Here is a 17545-nt window from a genome sequence, read left to right as displayed (position 1 = left end):
TGTATATAAGAGCCTACTGGTGGTGGCCGCAGCTTATAATCACCAAATCTGGTGACAGGTTCCCTTTAAGCGGATAAAAGAAGTACCAAAGGACTAAACATGTGCACAGTAATGTCATTTTTACATTGCTGTGCATTATGTTATTTTTTTATACGGTTTTGCAGCACTTTTTCAGGTTGATTCCTGGCTTTCCTACAGAATGTGTAACATACTGTACGTGTATTAGTGTTAATTGGATTCGACCTCCAGGATCTTGAAAAAGAAGGCGTCCAGTCATCGACAGCAAGCAGTTCTGGTGAACGAGACACAGATCTGGTTCTAAAAAATGAGGATCAGATGTGTGTGGCCGGTGAAGCACCAGTTCCTCGGTCCTCTTTGTGCCATGAAGCTCCAGCTAAGGTTTTTTTCTCCCCTCAAAAGGTCAAATTTGACGAAAACTACTCGAAAAGCAATGAAGTCTGAAAGCAGGGTGACCATTGAAAGAACACGCAGAAGAAGGCGCAGAATAATACCCCGAGCCCATGTGAGGGGAGCGCCTCTTGTTTTTTAAGAGCCGGGTCCCATTAATCATCCCGTCCATCTCCAGAACAATCACTTTGTAATGTGATTCAGAGCTAATTAATCGGCTGCAATTCAGCTCGGTAACAATGTATCCTGCATGTTTCACAGACCATAAACCGCTCTGACATACAGACAGGCCGCTCACACTCACAAAGACCCGCTGGGGCCCGAAACTCAGTGTCACATTGATCAAGTTTAAGTGTCTGAGGGGTGTGGGGGGATCTGGTGCAGAATGCAGGGGGACAGCCACAAGTCAGGGTCTCCTGAAGAGCAGAGCACTCAGCAAGTTCAAGCACTCAACAGTTTCTCAGTAGCTACTTGTGTCTTTCAACAATGGGGAAGAACACGTCTGAGAAGCAGTTTTCGGAAAAGTGCTTTTCCCACATAGCAATGAGTAAATATAGATATGCAGTATGTGAGCCGACAATGCCGCACAATCCTGACAATCGGCAAGGTACGAGAATTAACCCTCCGCTACTCCTTGTATTATTAATTCACAATAAAATGTAAATTCATGCAGATTTTAATATAATTTTTTCATAAATTCCTTCCTGTTCTCAAGATCTCTGATTGCAGACATTGAACGTGCAACTTTAGGCTGCTTTCACACATCAGTTTTTTGGCATCAGGCACGATCCAGTGAAAAAACTGATGCGACGGATCAGTTGTATCAGTTTTTTCCATCAGTTCCTTCAGTTTTTTGACGGATCTGTTGTGATACTGAGCATGCTCAGTTCAAAAAACCGGATCCGGCGGCCGTATCCGTTTTTTGACGCATTACGCCGGATCCGGCGTCCATAGGCTTCCATTTTAAAACACGCCGTACGGCGCCAAACGGTTTTTCGCCGGAGACAAAAAACTTTCTCAGCGTTCCATCCGGCAGCCGGACAAGCAAATCTTGCCGGATGGAACGCAAGGCCATCCAGCACAGTCCAGCGCTAATAGAAGTCTATGGGGGGAAAGAACGGATCCAGCGGCAACAGACGCCGGATCCTTTTTTTTCAGGTTTTTGCCGGATTGTGCCTGATGGCAAAAAACTGATGTGTGAAAGCAGCCTAATTTATCTCCAGGGGGTTAAAGCTTCCAGATCTGTCTCAAGATTTCACAGTACAAACTGAATTCACGATTGACCCCTCTCTTCTGCGGACAATTGTCTTTTTTAGGCCAGTGTCACATTTGCGAGTGTCTCGCGTGTATCGCACGAGAGTCTTGCGTTGCATCACCCGGCACGCACTCACACTCTCCTCACAGGAGTGGGTCGGTTGCATAGAGATGCATGCAAAAGACTCGCTCATATGAGGAGAGTGTGAGTCCGTGCCGGATGATGCGCCGCGAGACTCGCGCGAGACACACGCGAGTCATTCAAAAGTGTGACACCGGCCTTACACTTTCATTTCCCCCATCTTCTTCAAAGAGCCATAACTTTTTCTTTTTTTTCATCTACATAGACTTATCAGGTCTTTTTTTTTTGCACGCAGTTGTAGTTTTGACAGACATTATCTATTTTACAATGTAATTTTTGCGGGACGGCTTTTAAATTAAACCATACATTTTACCATATAGTGTACTGGAAAACAGCAAAAAAAAATTCAAGTGTGGAAAAACTGCAAAAAAAAAGTGCGATTGCACAATATTTTTTGGAATATTTTATTCACCGTGTTCACTATATGGTAAAACTTATGTCTGTGTGATGCCTCAGGTTGGTGCGAGTTCGTAGATACCAAACATGTACAGGTTTCCTTTTATCTAATTGGTTAAAAAAATTTCACAAGTCTGTCCAAAAAAAATGGCCCACTTTTTGCGCCACTTTCCGAAACTCATAGTGTTCTCATTTTTCTATGGCTACGTGATGGCTTATTTTTTGCGTCTCAAGCTGATGTTTTTAACAGTACAATTTTTGCACAGCTGCTACGTTTTGATTTCCTGTTATTGCATTTTGCGCAAAATTTGAATTGGATTTTTTTTGCCGCTACGCCATTTACCGATCAGATTAATTAATTTTATATTTTGATAGATTGGGCATTTTTGAACGTGTCAATACCAAATGTGTGTATATATTTTAATTTGCCCGCAGGGATTACAGTGACACGATACATGATGTACCCAGTTCGTCATGCATCGTGAAGAGGTTAACTTATAGTTTATATAATTTTATGTTTTGATAAGCTGAACTTCTATAGACATCTAAATACAAAATCTGCTTTCTTTGTTAACATTTTATGATTCTTGAATTATGAAAACTCACAGAAAGTTTGAGATATTTGGCTTTCGGGTGAAATTTCAGGATGATCCTAAAATGCCCTCTGACCTTTTCAGGTGACCTTAATGTGACCTTATCTAATCTTTTGGTTGCACATGTCCAACTGTTCAATGTTTCAGGACTTTTTGCAGAACTTGCTGTTCTCCAACAAGGAGCTCAATGACAAAATTCACAACAGATGTTTGATCCATGAATCAATCAATACATTTCGGGATTCAATTAGAATTGGTATTAAAGAGTCCTTCTCTTCATGCTGTTAACATTTTGACATCATGAGAACAAGACAACACCTAACAATTGGTCAGCAGTAATTTGCCTTTGGGAGGCTTCCAGCAGGAGGCTTCCAGATGGAAGTGGCCACTGAGCTTAGAGTGTCACAGAGTTTCACCAGCAGGTTGTACAGAGATACAGAGAGACTGGAAGAGTCACAGAAAGGCAGAGAAGTGGATGTCCTTTGGCCACATCCCACACTGATGACCGCTTCATTGTGAACAATGTCGTTTGGAAATGGGTGATGAATGCCTCACAACTCCAGGCATATTTAAGGGAGGTGAGAGGCACCCAAGTGTCACGTCAGACCATTCGAAACTGTTCATATCAGCTTGTTCTGCCTGCTAGATGACTCGCAAGGGTACCTGACTGCACCACCAGGTACAGATATCATCTACGCTGGCGAGGACCCAATGCCTCAGTGCTGTTCACTGATGAAAGTCTATTCACGCTGAGCAAAAATAATAGCTGCCAACGATGTTGGAGATATCAAGGATAGCACTATGCATCAGCCACTGCTGTCACCAGAAGAGCCTTTGGTGGTGGAGGTGTTACAGTGTGGGCCGGTTTGTCTAGTCAATATAGAACTGCCCTACACTGTGTGACTGGTACAGTGACAGCCCCTAGTACTTGAATAACATCATTACTTCAGTCATTGTGCCTCTGTATTAACAGCACAGGCCTAATTTCATCTTCATGGATGACCATGCTCCAGCTCATCGAGGTCTCATCATTAGGGATCAGTTGCTGCAGACTGGGGGACCTCAATTATAGCAGCCACACTTTTTCCAGACCTGAATCTCATAGAAAACCTATGGGATCAACTAAGTCACCATGTAGAGGCTCATAACATGACAGTAGGCTTCCTATAAATATACATTGTGTCCATAGTCTTGTTGACAGATCTCAAAATATGTCTGTGCAGGCACATAACGATTGTGGTCGCACCATGCTTTTTTTGCTGCGTTTTTCTGCAACAAGGTACAGATTTTGATGCAGAAAATTTATGCAGCGTGTGCACATACTCAACGGCAATACCAAACATGTCCATTTTTTTATATTTATTTTAAATGGGGAACAGTGGTGATGATTAGATCCTTTCTTATTTTTTAAACCAATTTACTTTTTGCTGTATTTATTAGTTCCCTTAGGGGAATTGAACCTGCGATTGTCTGATGCTATATGCTGTAATACCACAGTATTGCTACATATGGTAAAAATACGATCTCCTATGAAAGCCAATCACAGGCTGGGTTTCAAGGTAACTCTGTGATGCAGACATGGTGGTCTTCAACAGACCTCTGGCAGTCAGAGCAACCCACTGGTGAGTCGCAAACCATATCATGGGCACGCCTATGGGCGCACAGAACAACACCCCCCTATGATGGCATGTTGCTATTGCCACTGTCAGTTTTTAACAGAGGCATTTACATGTTAAAACTCATGGGCAGCTCATTGCTACCCCTGTGGATGTTAATGGCAGGTTCTGGCTGTAGTACACAGCCATTATATGCTGTGTATGGTCCGAGCTGACCCCCATAAACCCGATCCATACACTCGCTATTGACTTGCGCCATACATATGTGACGCCCTGGACTAGCCAGGTAGTCACAGACATAACATCACAAAACGGGCTCCTTCGGTACCTATACGCCGGGGAGCGGACTACCGGTGGGCAACCACAGGAGTCAGAACATTCTAACAAGGTGCAGGGAAAGACAGTCACCATCACCCTGTCCGGGGAGAGCACAAACATTGCAGCCAGCTGCGGGACCCGTCAATCCGGCCGTTTGGTTTACCAGAGACTCTGTCATTGACTACCTGAGTGAGTACACCAGTGCCGTCTGGCACCGCGCCGCGCTGCCCCTGCAACCCTGCACCCCGGCCATCCAGCCTCCCTGTATCGCCATCCGGGCCCCGGGATCACCAACCCCTACCCACGGAGGGGACAACATCCTAGCTGCTCCCTACCATCTCTCCCGGGATCCCCGTCACCAGCAGCGGTGGTGCCCATAATCACCACGACCCGTGGGTGGCGTCACGAACTATCTCCCAAAACAAACCACCCCCCTTTTCACTCGTGGACGAGGAGCGCTGCTCGAGTCCCCGGGTCCGGCCCACCGCTCGAGCCACCGAGCAGCAGCAGAAGTCCTGGACCCGAGCGTGGTGAGCGCGTTCCCTTTGCCCGCGACAACTTGGTGTCTACGAACAGGATAGAACCAATCTACCTACCGGTAGAAGTGCACCTTGCAGTCCCCGCCGGCGGCGTCCGGCCGAAAAATTTGAAGTTCCACCATGTTGGGCGCGAAGATTTCCCGCTCGAGCGTCTTCCCCGAGCAGGGAAGGCGCGAAAGTGAAGCCCCGCCCTAGAAGGAGGAAGTGCTAGAAAGAACCAAGGGGGGACGGGAAAAAGATGTCTGCGCCCGACGGAGCCGTTGGAGGAGTGGCGGTCGCAGCCGCAGCGGCGCCCGCAGATGGAAATGGGGCAGCCCTTGCTCCGGCCGCAAGAGCGGGGGAGGCCGCGGGTCCAGCAGTCGCCCAGGTAATGCCGTTCTCCCTGCCCTATGTGCCTGGTGCTACCTGGCTACCGCAGTACGATGGGAGGCCTGATGCTTTGCAGGTGTTCCGGAAAAATATTAGCCCGGTCCTCGATTTGTACCCCTTGACTGACAGGCAACGGGCAGCGGTAGTGCTAGGGCAGCTAACCGGCGCGGCTGAGCAGGAGACGGCGACCTGGACCAACGCGGACCGGGCCTCAATGACTACCATTTTTGAGAAACTCCAAACCGCTTTTGAGACCTGCACGGAAGCAGAGCTGTGGATGCAGTTTTATCAGTGCCGACAGCGGCCTGTGGATAATATAAGAGACTATGCCTTGCGCCTGCAAACGGCCCTCCATACGCTGAAGCGGGTGGACACTATTAACGATGTGGACAGCAATAAAATGCTAGTGAAACAATTCTTGCAAGGGCTGGGGTCCACGGAAGACCACAAGCAGCTACGGCTGTGGGCCCTGGAACACCCTAATCTGGACTTTGCAGTATTGAAAGCGCGGGCCATCAAGGCCCTGCAAGCCCCAACACCGGACCCTCCTGAGGCGGCCCCATGGCTGGCTGAAACTGCTCCCATCTCGGTGGCATCTCCTCTCCCGGCTTTACCGGCCCCTGCAGCGCCCATCGGGATGATGGAGAAGCTGGCTGCCCAGGTCCGCCGCATGGATGGAGACCTAGCCAAGATCCTCGCCGCACTCCAGCTTCCGACGAGAGTCAAGCCCCCAGGGAGGATCCAGCTCACCGACAGTCCGGAGGACGTCCCCTGGATGCAGCGGAGAAGGACCAATGACTCGCGGTATGGGCCACCTATTTGTTACAGGTGCAGCAAGCCTGGCCACTACTCTAGGCGATGTCCGTTAAACGAGCAACCCCTGGGGCCAAGGTCCAGTCCTCAGGAGTAGACACCAATGGCCCCCCTGATTGGCGAGACCGGTACGTTGGACCTCGCCCCATCATCCCTTTGACGGTGGACGGCATCCCGCTCATGGCCCTATTGGACACAGGATCACAGGTAACCACTATACCATATACATTGTACCAGCAGTATTGGGGTAATGGTGAACTTGCCCCCCCTGATGATAGCCTGACCCTTGTGGCGGCCAATGGACTCTCCCTGACTCAGGTGGGATACAAACAAGTGACCCTGACCATGGGACGTGAGGAGCTAAAACACCAAGGAATGATTGTGGTGATGAATGAACCCAGTGACCATAACCCAAAAGTAATTCTAGGGACTAATGTGATGGAGCATTGTATGAGTGAGGTGCTGAGTCTATTGCAGCAGTTGGCCGCCACAGCAGGAGGGGGGCAGCAGAGGGCTGTGCAGCGTGAGATCCGGGCCCTCCTATATCGGCAACAAGTGAATTCAACGGGTGGAGAGATTGGTGGAGTAAGGGTGATGGATGTGGCTCCCTTGGTGGTGCCACCAAGAAGCGAGATGATGATTTGGTGCAGGGCAGCAGTAGGCCCCCAGGGGCACGACTACCCGGCGAAGGTGGAGCCCACGCCTTCTGAGCACTGGCCCATGGTGATGGCGGCCAGAGGGGTGGTTGACGTCAAAAAAGGGAGAGTGCCTGTGAGAGTGCTGAATTGTGGGGAGGAAGAAGTTAGGCTTCCCCGTTACACTACCCTTGCCAAGCTGCTTACCCTAGACCCTCACGCCATTCACTAAGCCGCCCCTCCTGCCTCTGCACCCCCTGCCAGCAACCATCTACCCCCCCGAACAGTTAGAGGAGTGTTGCCAGGAACTGCATGTAGGCACTGAAGCTACACCCATGCATCACAAAGAGGGGGTATACAGGGTGATACAGGAGTATGAACAGGTTTTCAGCAAGCACCCAACACCACATCCCTACAGGTATACATCCACCCATCAAAGAAAGGTATAGGCCCATCCCACCAGCACACTATCAATGCGCTAAGGACATGTTGAGGAACATGAAGGAGGCAGGGGTCATTCAGGATAGTTGTAGTCCCTGGACAGCCCCACTGGTACTAGTGAAGAAGAAGGATGGCACCATGCGAATGTTTGTGGATTACCGGAAGATAAACCAGATAACGCATAAAGATGCCTATCCTCTCCCCCGTATCGAAGAGTCGCTAGCTGCGCTGAAAACTGCTAACTTCTTCTCTACCCTTGACCTTACCAGCGGATACTGGCAGGTGGCGGTCTCACCAGAGGACCGCGAGAAGACTGCATTTGCTACTCCCATGGGACTCTGCGAGTTCAACAGCATGCCGTTTGGGCTGTGTAATGCCCCTGGGACCTTCCAACGGCTCATGGAATGCTGCCTGGGACATCTCAATTTCGAAACTGTCCTGCTGTATCTAAATGATGTGATCGTATACTCCCAGACGTACGAGGCCCACCTGGAGCACCTGGCTGAAGTGTTCGCGTCCCTTGCCAAGTATGAGATGAAGCTGAAGACCTCCAAGTGCCACCTACTGAAGCCCAGGGTACAGTACCTTGGACACGTGGTGAGCGCAGAAGGTGTCGCCCCAGATCCCGAGAAGATCACTGCTATCCAGGACTGGTCGATGCCGACCACTGTGAGAGAGGTGAGACAGTTCCTGGGCCTGGTGGGCTATTATCGCCGCTTCATCAAGGGGTACACAAAGATGGCCGCCCCTATGCAAGACCTCCTCGTGGGGCAGACCAAGGATGGCAGAGCCCCTGGACTCCCGTTTGTGTGGGGAGAGAAGCATGAAGAGCCCTTTCACCAGCTGAAGACGGCCTTGACAGGAGAGGAAATCCTGGCGTACCCCGACTACAGCCTCCCGTTCGTCCTCTACACCGATGCCAGCAATGTGGGCTTAGGGGCAGTCCTGTCCCAGGTCCAGGACGGGAAAGAAAAGGTGATCGCCTACACCAGCAGAAAACTCCGGCCCATGGAAAGGAACCCCGAAAATTACAGCTCCTTCAAGCTTGAGTTCCTGGCCCTGGTGTGGGCAATCACTGAGAGGCTTCGACATTACCTCGCGGCGGCAAAGTTCACTGCCTATACGGACAACAATCCATTGACCCATCTGGACACGGCTAAGCTGGGCGCTTTGGAGCAGCGGTGGGTGGCTAGGCTGTCTAACTATGACTTCACTATCAAGTACCGAGCCGACCGCAAGAACACCAACACGGACGCGTTATACCACCTGCCGGATAGAGGGTCGGAAAATGATGACCTCGAAGAGATCGAGTTGCCCTCGTTCCATCGGCCACCGGTCGAAAAACTATATGTCAAACAGCAACAGGTGAACCTGGACCCGCTACCCAGTCAGGGATGGCAAGAAGCCCAAGACCAGGCGTCTGCCGTCCAGCTGGTCAAGACCATGATTGAGCAAGGCTCCTCCGGAATGGATCCTGTAGCTCCCTCTGAGGCCCAGCGGCTGTGGAAAGAACAAGCCCGGCTGCACCTGCACCAAGGGAAACTGTATCGGGAGCTGATCAACCCGAAGACTCATGAGAAGGTTCGCCAGCTGGTGGTTCCTCAAGCTAACATGCCCAAAGTTCTTCAAGCTTACCATGATGGTGCCAGGCACTTTGGGTGGAAGAAGCTGGAGATGCTGTTGAGAGAGGGTTCTATTGGAGTGGGATGCGGGAGTCTGTAGAGGCCTGGTGCCGAGAGTGTGGTCCCTGTGCACTGAGAAGAAGGGACGAGGCCAGCCAGAAGGCCCCTCTACGACCAATCATTACCCATCAACCGCTGGAGTTGGTCGCCTTGGACCACGTCAAGCTCACACCCAGCCGAAGTGGGTACACCTATGCCTTGACCATCGTGGACCACTACTCAAGATTCATGGTGGTTGTTCCAGTCAAAGATCTGACCGGCCGTACTGCGGCTAGGGCATTCCAAGCCTACTTTTGCCGACCGCACGGATACCCGGAGAGGGTGCTTACGGACCAGGGTCCGGCCTTCGAAGCAGAGGTGTTTCAAGAGTTCTGCCAATTATACGATTGTAAGAAGATCAGAACCACGCCATACCATGCCCAGACTAATGGGATGTGTGAGAAGATGAACCACCTGGTTCTGGATCTCCTCAAGATACTACCGTTGGAGGAGCGGAACCTGTGGCCGGAGAAGCTGCCTGACCTGGTAGACATGTACAATAACATCCCCTGTGGTTCTACCAAATGCACACCGGCGTATCTGATGAGAGCCCGACAGGGCCGGTTGCCGGTGGACCTGGAAATAGACTTGGAAGCCCCAGAGGCCCTCCCTTCGACCGCAAACTGGTATGTCCGGCGGCGAGCGCAGTACCGGCAGGTCCAGGAATACGTGGAGAAGAACCTACGTCAGAGCCGAGAAAAACAGGAGCAGCGCTTTAACAAGCAGGCTCCAGCCTCCCCCTTTGAGCCCGGGGATATGGTGCTGAAACAGAAGAGAAGAACCCATAAGCTTGATGACCAGTGGGAGAAGACCCCGTATGTCATCCAGCCCACTGAATGGGAGAATGAAAAGTCTGATTAGTCGCGACCAAGGAAAAACTGCGGCTACAGTTTCCAGAGATCACCTGAAAAGGTGTCCACCCCCCTTAAGGTTGGCAAACAAAGTTCCGGTCCCGATACGGAGCGGGGAAAAGGAAAAAGAGGTGATCCACACAGTGATGGGTGACTTTCCAGCAGACTGGCCTATGCAGAACGGCGCGGTGATTATTCCGGTGATAAAGTTCCCACAACACGTGGAAGAAATGGAAACGGAAATAACCGCCAGTGAACCGCTTGAACCAGTGCCCAGGGATGCACCTATACCAAGCCCCCGTAGGTCTCTAAACTCCAATACCTGCCATACGGGAAGAGGAACCGACTGTCTCCTCTGTCCCATTGCCCTCCACTGACGACATTGGGCCCAGAAGGTCCACACGCCCCAACCTAGGTAGGCCCCCACTTAGGTACAGGGAAACTACCATCTAGGGGTGCAGCATGTTGATTGTGTAAATATTGAATGAATGAATACTAATTAATCCGAAGACTTACCTGATTACTGTCCGTGGAAGGAGAAAGTTGTCCCCGTTGGGACCATCAGTTTGTTTACTGCAAAACAGCCCACATGAGAAACTGCTCATGAACAAGGCCGAGAACTTGCAGGCCAACCACGAACTTGTGACCTTGTAAATAGTTTGTGGGCTGTGTTCCGTTGCCGCCTCCGGAGAGGTAGATTGGAGGAAGGACCCACAGCAGAGTAGGCTGGGGTCCGGTCACCACCAGGACCGGTGACCATCCTCCGGGGGTCAGGGGTCCCCCTGGACGTGGGGTCCCCTGAAGTAACAGCCGGGTGCAAGACACCATACCCGTTCCCGCTCGGGTAACCTAGACCAGGACTGGGGTAAAGGGGTGTTGCCTGCTTCTTAGGGGCAGCATCAAGGTTTAGGTTGCTTGGGTGGGGGAGCGGAAGTACATGAACCCGTCCGTTAGTAATAAAAGTGTTTTTATTAATGTTTGTAACGTTAAAGCACCATGCCTCCCGTAAGGGAAGATTTGAAATATGCGTACAGTTGTTTGTTTTATATCTTTCAGAAAAATAAAACCGGTGATGGACGGGCAGCCCGCGGACGGTCTGCATTTCACCAAAGGGGAATGTGACGCCCTGGACTAGCCAGGTAGTCACAGACATAACATCACACACACACCCTCCCCTGGATAGTTCACACCAGTGAAACAAAAGCCCTTGTTGCCTCCCTCCAGGGTCTGATGTCCACACCAGGTGGGGCGGAGCCAGGCGGTTGGCTCTCCCCACCGAGGAGTTCACACAGGCACACAGGCAGGGCCATCGAACCCCGACTAGGCTTGGAGCCGCCGACAACGGTAAAATCCGAAAGTGACCGGAACCACAGGGGTTTCCTAACACCCAAGAAGGCAACAGTCCACACCGTGAGGATACACAGCCACCGCCATAGGCTAGAGATCCAAGGGCCAGCGACTGCAGGCAAAACGGGCTCCTTCGGTACCTATACGCCGGGGAGCGGACTACCGGTGGGCAACCACAGGAGTCAGAACATTCTAACAAGGTGCAGGGAAAGACAGCCACCATCACCCTGTCCGGGGAGAGCACAAACACTGCAGCCGGCTGCGGGACCCGTCCATCCGGCCATTTGGTTTACCAGAGACTCTGTCATTGCCTACCTGAGTGAGTACACCAGTGCCGTCCGGCACCGCGCCGCTCTGCCTCTGCAACCCGGCCATCTAGCCTCCCCGTATCGCCATCCGGGCCCCAGGATCACCAACCTCTACCCACGGAGGGGACAACATCCTAGCTGCTCCCTACCATTTCTCCCGGGATCCACCAGCAGCGGTGGTGCCCATAATCACCACGACCCGTGGGTGGCGTCACGAACTATCTCCCAAAACAAACCACCCCCCTTTTCACTCGTGGACGAGGAGCGCTGCTCGAGTCCCCGGGTCCGGCCCACCGCTTGAGCCACCGAGCAGCAGCAGAAGCCCCAGACCCGAGCGTGGTGAGCGCGTCCCCTCCGCCCGCGACACCTATACAGCAGATGTCGCTAAGGGGTTAAACCATGATTAGTCTTTTTTGAATGCAACAATACCAAATATATTTATTTTTTATTTTATAAACTGTAAAAGGAATGTCACATATCACCCTTAATTACCTAAGGGACCCCTCCCCCCCCCTCGTTTCACCTCCGCTTTAATTTCCTGTGGGCCCCTTCCCCTACTGTGTCATCTCACCTTTAATTTTCTGTGGGCCCCCTCCCTTACTGTGTCATCTCACCTTTACTTTCCTGTGGGCCCCTTCCCCCACTGTCACCTCACCTTTAATTTCCTGTGGGCCCCCTCTCCCACTGTGTTACCTCACCTTTAATTTGCTGTGGGCGCCTTCCTCTACTGTGTCACCTCACCTTTAATTTCCTGTGGGCCCCTTCCCCTAGTGTGTCATCTCACCTATAATTTCCTGTAAGCCCCTTCCCTTATTGTGTTGTGGTGCCCCTGACCTGGTCAGGCGCCACTGAGTACTGCACCCATGCTGGGTGAGTGCAAACAGGTAATCCTAAAGGCTGAGTAGGGTGTGTACACACAGACACATAGTAACCAGGTCTCACACACACCTTAGAGGGGACCCCTGGGCAGACCCAGGAGGGGGCGTGGCCTCCACATCTCAGCTAGTGGTGCGGTATGGAGGCTGGAAGCTAGTTGTTGCAGTGGCAGTCAAGGGAACAGGAGCTGGAGGTAGCCGAGTCTGAAGTGGAGACGCAGGAAAGCGAACACACTAGTCAGACTCTGCACGTGTAGTGGCCGCTGGCGGGGGGAGTACATTGCCACACAGTCAGCCTGAAAGACTCCTGCAAAAGAGAAAGAACAGGCAGTTGAGTACGGGGACTCCTGGTAATGAAGCACGCACGGGGAACAGGTCCCTAGAGCCAGACATCCATTTAGTGGTCTGCTAAATCCTGCAGGTGGAGGAACTAGAGGTTCCTCACCAACCATTACAGAGCCCGAGCATCAGCAGCAACGAGGGGGCCCATAAGGAGGATCGAGCCCGGAGCCATCTTTCCTTGGTCCACGCTGCCAGCAAACGGGTTAGAAAGGGGAGAAAAGGCAGTTGCGACTTCCCTGGATGAATCCCACGGTACTTTACGTCAGGGGTTGTCCGAAACAAGAAGTGCTAGGAAGGCGAGCCAATGGTCACTCCTATGACAGCCTGAAGGATACCTGGTTCTCCCTGGTCTATCTCAGTATCGCCCGGGTTACCTCACAAAAACCAGCTGAACGTGAGTAAACAGGTTGAAAGACTTTCTGGACTGCGACTGAGTTATTCTGCGACCTGTTGCTCCACACACACACACCCGAGTCCCTGGGGCTAGCCTCACTCACGGGAGCCCATACCACCAGACTGCAGACACCATCAGCCCCAGACGCTCGTTAAAGCTGCAGTGGCGGTCACACATCACCCTGACCGCAAACCATGAGTGGCGTCATGACTCCCATACAAACAAGCCTGACATACCCGTGACCAGAGCAGTTCCCCAAAGAGAAGTTCCCGTGGCGTCCCTGGAAGTGCAGCAGAGTCCTGGAGGCGACCGCCGTGGGCCTGGTGGTGACTCATCTTCACCTCACCTTTAATTTCCTGTGAGCCCCCTCCCCACTTTGTTACCTCACCTTTAATTTCCTTTGGGCCTCCTCCTCCACTGTGTCACCTCACCTTTAATTTCCTGTAGGCCCCTTCCCCTACTATGTCACCTCACCTATAATTTCCTGTGGGCCCCTTCCCCTACTGTGTCACCTCCCCTTTAAATTCTTGTGGGCCTCCTCCCCCACTGTGTCACCTCACCTTTAATTTCCTGTGGGCCCCCTCCCACAGGAGGAGTTGGTGTAAATTCTAGTGTGAGCCACTAGAAAAAATTTGGCAAGCCTAGCCTAATTCTACTCTTTCCAAATTCACGATAGAATGAATAAAACTTCTCCAGAGAATATATGAAAGTTGTGGAACGCTCGTCTCCTCAATCCGTTGTGTTCTCCTAGTGTCTTACACATATTCTGATGGACAGTTTGGGAATTTGATTAGGTTTTTATCTTCTGAACGTTCCCACCGCTGACAATGCCCGGACACGTTAATATGAAAGAAGATCAGTTATTTTAGTTCTGGCATGGCGAAATCTGATTAGAACGGTCTATTATGTCACTGCGATTTGTCTTTATGCCAAGTGCATCCTTAAGTGGCAGAACTTGTTTTCTGACTGACAACCCCCTGGTGGGACCCAGACAGACGGCCAAAACCTCCAGGACCTCTCGGATATGGGAGCAATACTGTGTCTGGCAGCGTCGTATAAGTCCAAATTACCAGAACTTACCGTGTATTATTGGCTCTAACAATTTTACATCTCCTTGATAGACTTTTGACAAATACCATTATTAATGGGGTATTCCAGAATTTTAATATTAAGGGATCAGTCGTAATATCAGAACAGTAGCCCCACTCCAGACACCCCCTTTAATCAGCCGAATGAAGGGGCCGTGTCTCAAATCAACAACACGATTCTATTCAAGTGAAGCGAGAGTATGAAATTTTACGGTCTCACTATGTCACTGATTTCATATGGAGTCATACTTTTAGAGTCTGCGTTTTGTTTTTGTTTTTTTTAAAGGATTCCATACAAATTCACCAGAAATGGAAATTGTTGCATGCAATATCAGATTCTGGTATTCTTCTTTAAGGCCCCCCCATACATTGAAGGTGAATTGAGAAAATTCAGTGGAACCAGTCGACCATTTAATTGTGGAGCCTCCTGACGAAGAGAAGCATACTTACCAACATTTTATACTTGTGACATTTAAGTTCCACCCCAGGAAACCACAAGAACACCCTTCAAACACCCATTTTTGGGTATGATTTTGCTAAACTTTACCCTTTTTGGGACCAATTCACATGAATGTCCTGGAAAAATATTGGGGACTCTTGTCATGTGTGTAGGAGGATCATATCTTTGGGAGATGAGACGCTGCCAAAGCTCACTTTGCTCTCTCTATTGAAAGCACATGCATGCTCGGTCAATTTGAGAGTGCATGGGTAAGGAGGATGTTGGGAGAAAACGAGAGTTCAGCTTTCTAATGTGTATGGTCACACTTTGAAGCAATATATCAAATCCAAAAGAGAATGGTAGAGCAGCACAGAGCAGTGGTATGAATTTGCACCAAGGAGCTGTACAACCACTGTGATGATTTTGTGATTTTGTGAGGAGCTGGCCAGATTCCCTGAACTGTATACATTGATGTATAGAGTATAAAATGTTGACAATAATGTTTGTGGGAAATTTTGCCTGCTAGTGGCCGGTTTAGGTAGTACTTGTGGAAGCAGGAAACAGGTATAAGAAAGGATTACGTTGTGGGACTAGCCCACAGGGGAGAAGCTGCCCTGTTTCCCCAAAAATAAGACACTGTCTTATATTTTTTTTGCCCTGAAAAAAGAACTAGGTCTTATTTTCGTGGGTGTCTTATTCTCGAGGAGACATGGTTGGGGGTAAGTTTACCCCCCACAAAAAGCAGACACCCCCCCCATCCCAGGATTGTCATACTTACCAGCCCTGGGCATCTGTATGGCTCCCAGATCCTCCTGTGATCTCCCAGCAGGTACGCTGCACGCCTCCCTTGCGTCTGGCCGACATCAGATCACACACACACACACACACGCACACGCACACACACACACACACATACATACATACATACATACATACATACACACACACACACACACACACACACACATATACATACATACATACATACATACATACATTCACACACACACATCAGTTCTCCCTATGATCTCCCTGCAGCTGTGCTCCCCTGCGTCTGGCTGACATCAGATCTCACACACACACACACACACACATTCTCCCTGTGATCCCCCTGCAGCTGTGCTCCCCTGCATCTGGCTGACACTCACACATCAGAACACAGTCACACATCAGACAGCGTACACACACACACACACACACACACACACACATCACTTCTCCCTCTGCTCTCCGGTGGGCGGTCCCAGCAGCTGTGCTGCACGCCATGCTCCTCTGCCGACACTCACAGATCCGATCGCATACACTCACACACCCACACTCACACATCAGAGCATACACGCACACATCTGATCGCATACATACACACACACACACACACAGAATCCGGAGATACCACATGTTTCCGGCCATGTGATCCTTGGCAGGTCCTGGAAGATCACTGCCCGCACAGTATAGCCGCCGAGAAGCAAGCGATATTGCTGGATGTTGTGAGTGTGTGGATGCAATGTGTGTGTGTGTGTGTGCGTTCCGCTGCAGGACCTTGATGCGCTCACCTGCTCCCGGTCGGCATCTGGTAAGTATGATCGGGGATCTTCTTTCTTCTCTCTTCTTTCTTTAGTGGGTCTCCGCTGCCTATAATGAAGTGTCCTGCAGTGTCTTTAAATTTTTCATCGCTGCATGACACTTTATTATTGACCGTGGCTAGGTCTTATTTTCAGGGGATGTCTTATATTAAAGCTTCCCTGAAAACTCCTGGGGGGTCTTATTTTCGGGGGAGGTCTTATTTTCGGGGAAACAAGGTAGTTCCTCTGGGTAGAGGAGAGACTCCATCTTAGAGTCAGTGAGATCTAAGGCCAGAAAGTGAGTGTAGTATGGCCAGGTGTGCCCACTGCAAGTAGGGCAGGACTCCCAAACTCCTAGGTGTGAAGACATTAGGACAACGAAAGCATAAGCCTCAGGGCTAGTGTTAAGAGGGCACCCAAAAGCCCCTTCTATATAGGTGTAGGAGACAAGGAGTCACCAGGAGTAAGAGACAGGGAGGTGAGAGAGTGTAAGCTGGTAGTGCCAGTGAAAAGTTCTGTATAATACAGAGTCAGCCCAGTTCTTTGGCCGAGAAAATTCCTGAGATGTCGGGACAAGAGGCTCGAATATGGTGGGCAGTAAGGTATCTGAACCGACTCCTAGTGAGGGAGTACAGGTTGTAGAGCTTCGGGTGTGTGAGTAAAGGGAGTCTGAAGGTGGTGCAAACGGAACCAGTGAGAGGAACGGAACCAGTGAAGTGCACTCTAACGTGAAACAGAACCAGTGAGTTGTATTATTACGTGAAACAGAAACATTGTGATGCGTTTCCAGAGAACAATATCGTTGAATCAAGTAAAAGTTCTTTTAAATAAAACGAAATTTCGTGTCGCCTAATGTGCATATGGCGAGCTACCTAAGACGGAAGAGACTGAAGGCAGCAGCGAACAAGTAAGTTTACCGCACCCTATAAATTAACCGGGAACATGACTTTTCTGTAGTGTGACGCCCTGGCCTATCAGGTTGTCACAGGGTGCCACGCAATCTGCCCTTCTGCATGGTACCTGCTCCTCCTTGGTTACGGGTCCTGTCCATTTGGTGTTGCTAACAACAGGTATATACAAATCCTGGGGAACAC

The sequence above is a fragment of the Anomaloglossus baeobatrachus genome, chromosome 2, assembly GCF_048569485.1.
Source record: "Anomaloglossus baeobatrachus isolate aAnoBae1 chromosome 2, aAnoBae1.hap1, whole genome shotgun sequence".
In the NCBI taxonomy this organism is placed as follows: domain Eukaryota; kingdom Metazoa; phylum Chordata; class Amphibia; order Anura; family Aromobatidae; genus Anomaloglossus; species Anomaloglossus baeobatrachus.
This window is presented reverse-complemented; position numbering follows the sequence as displayed.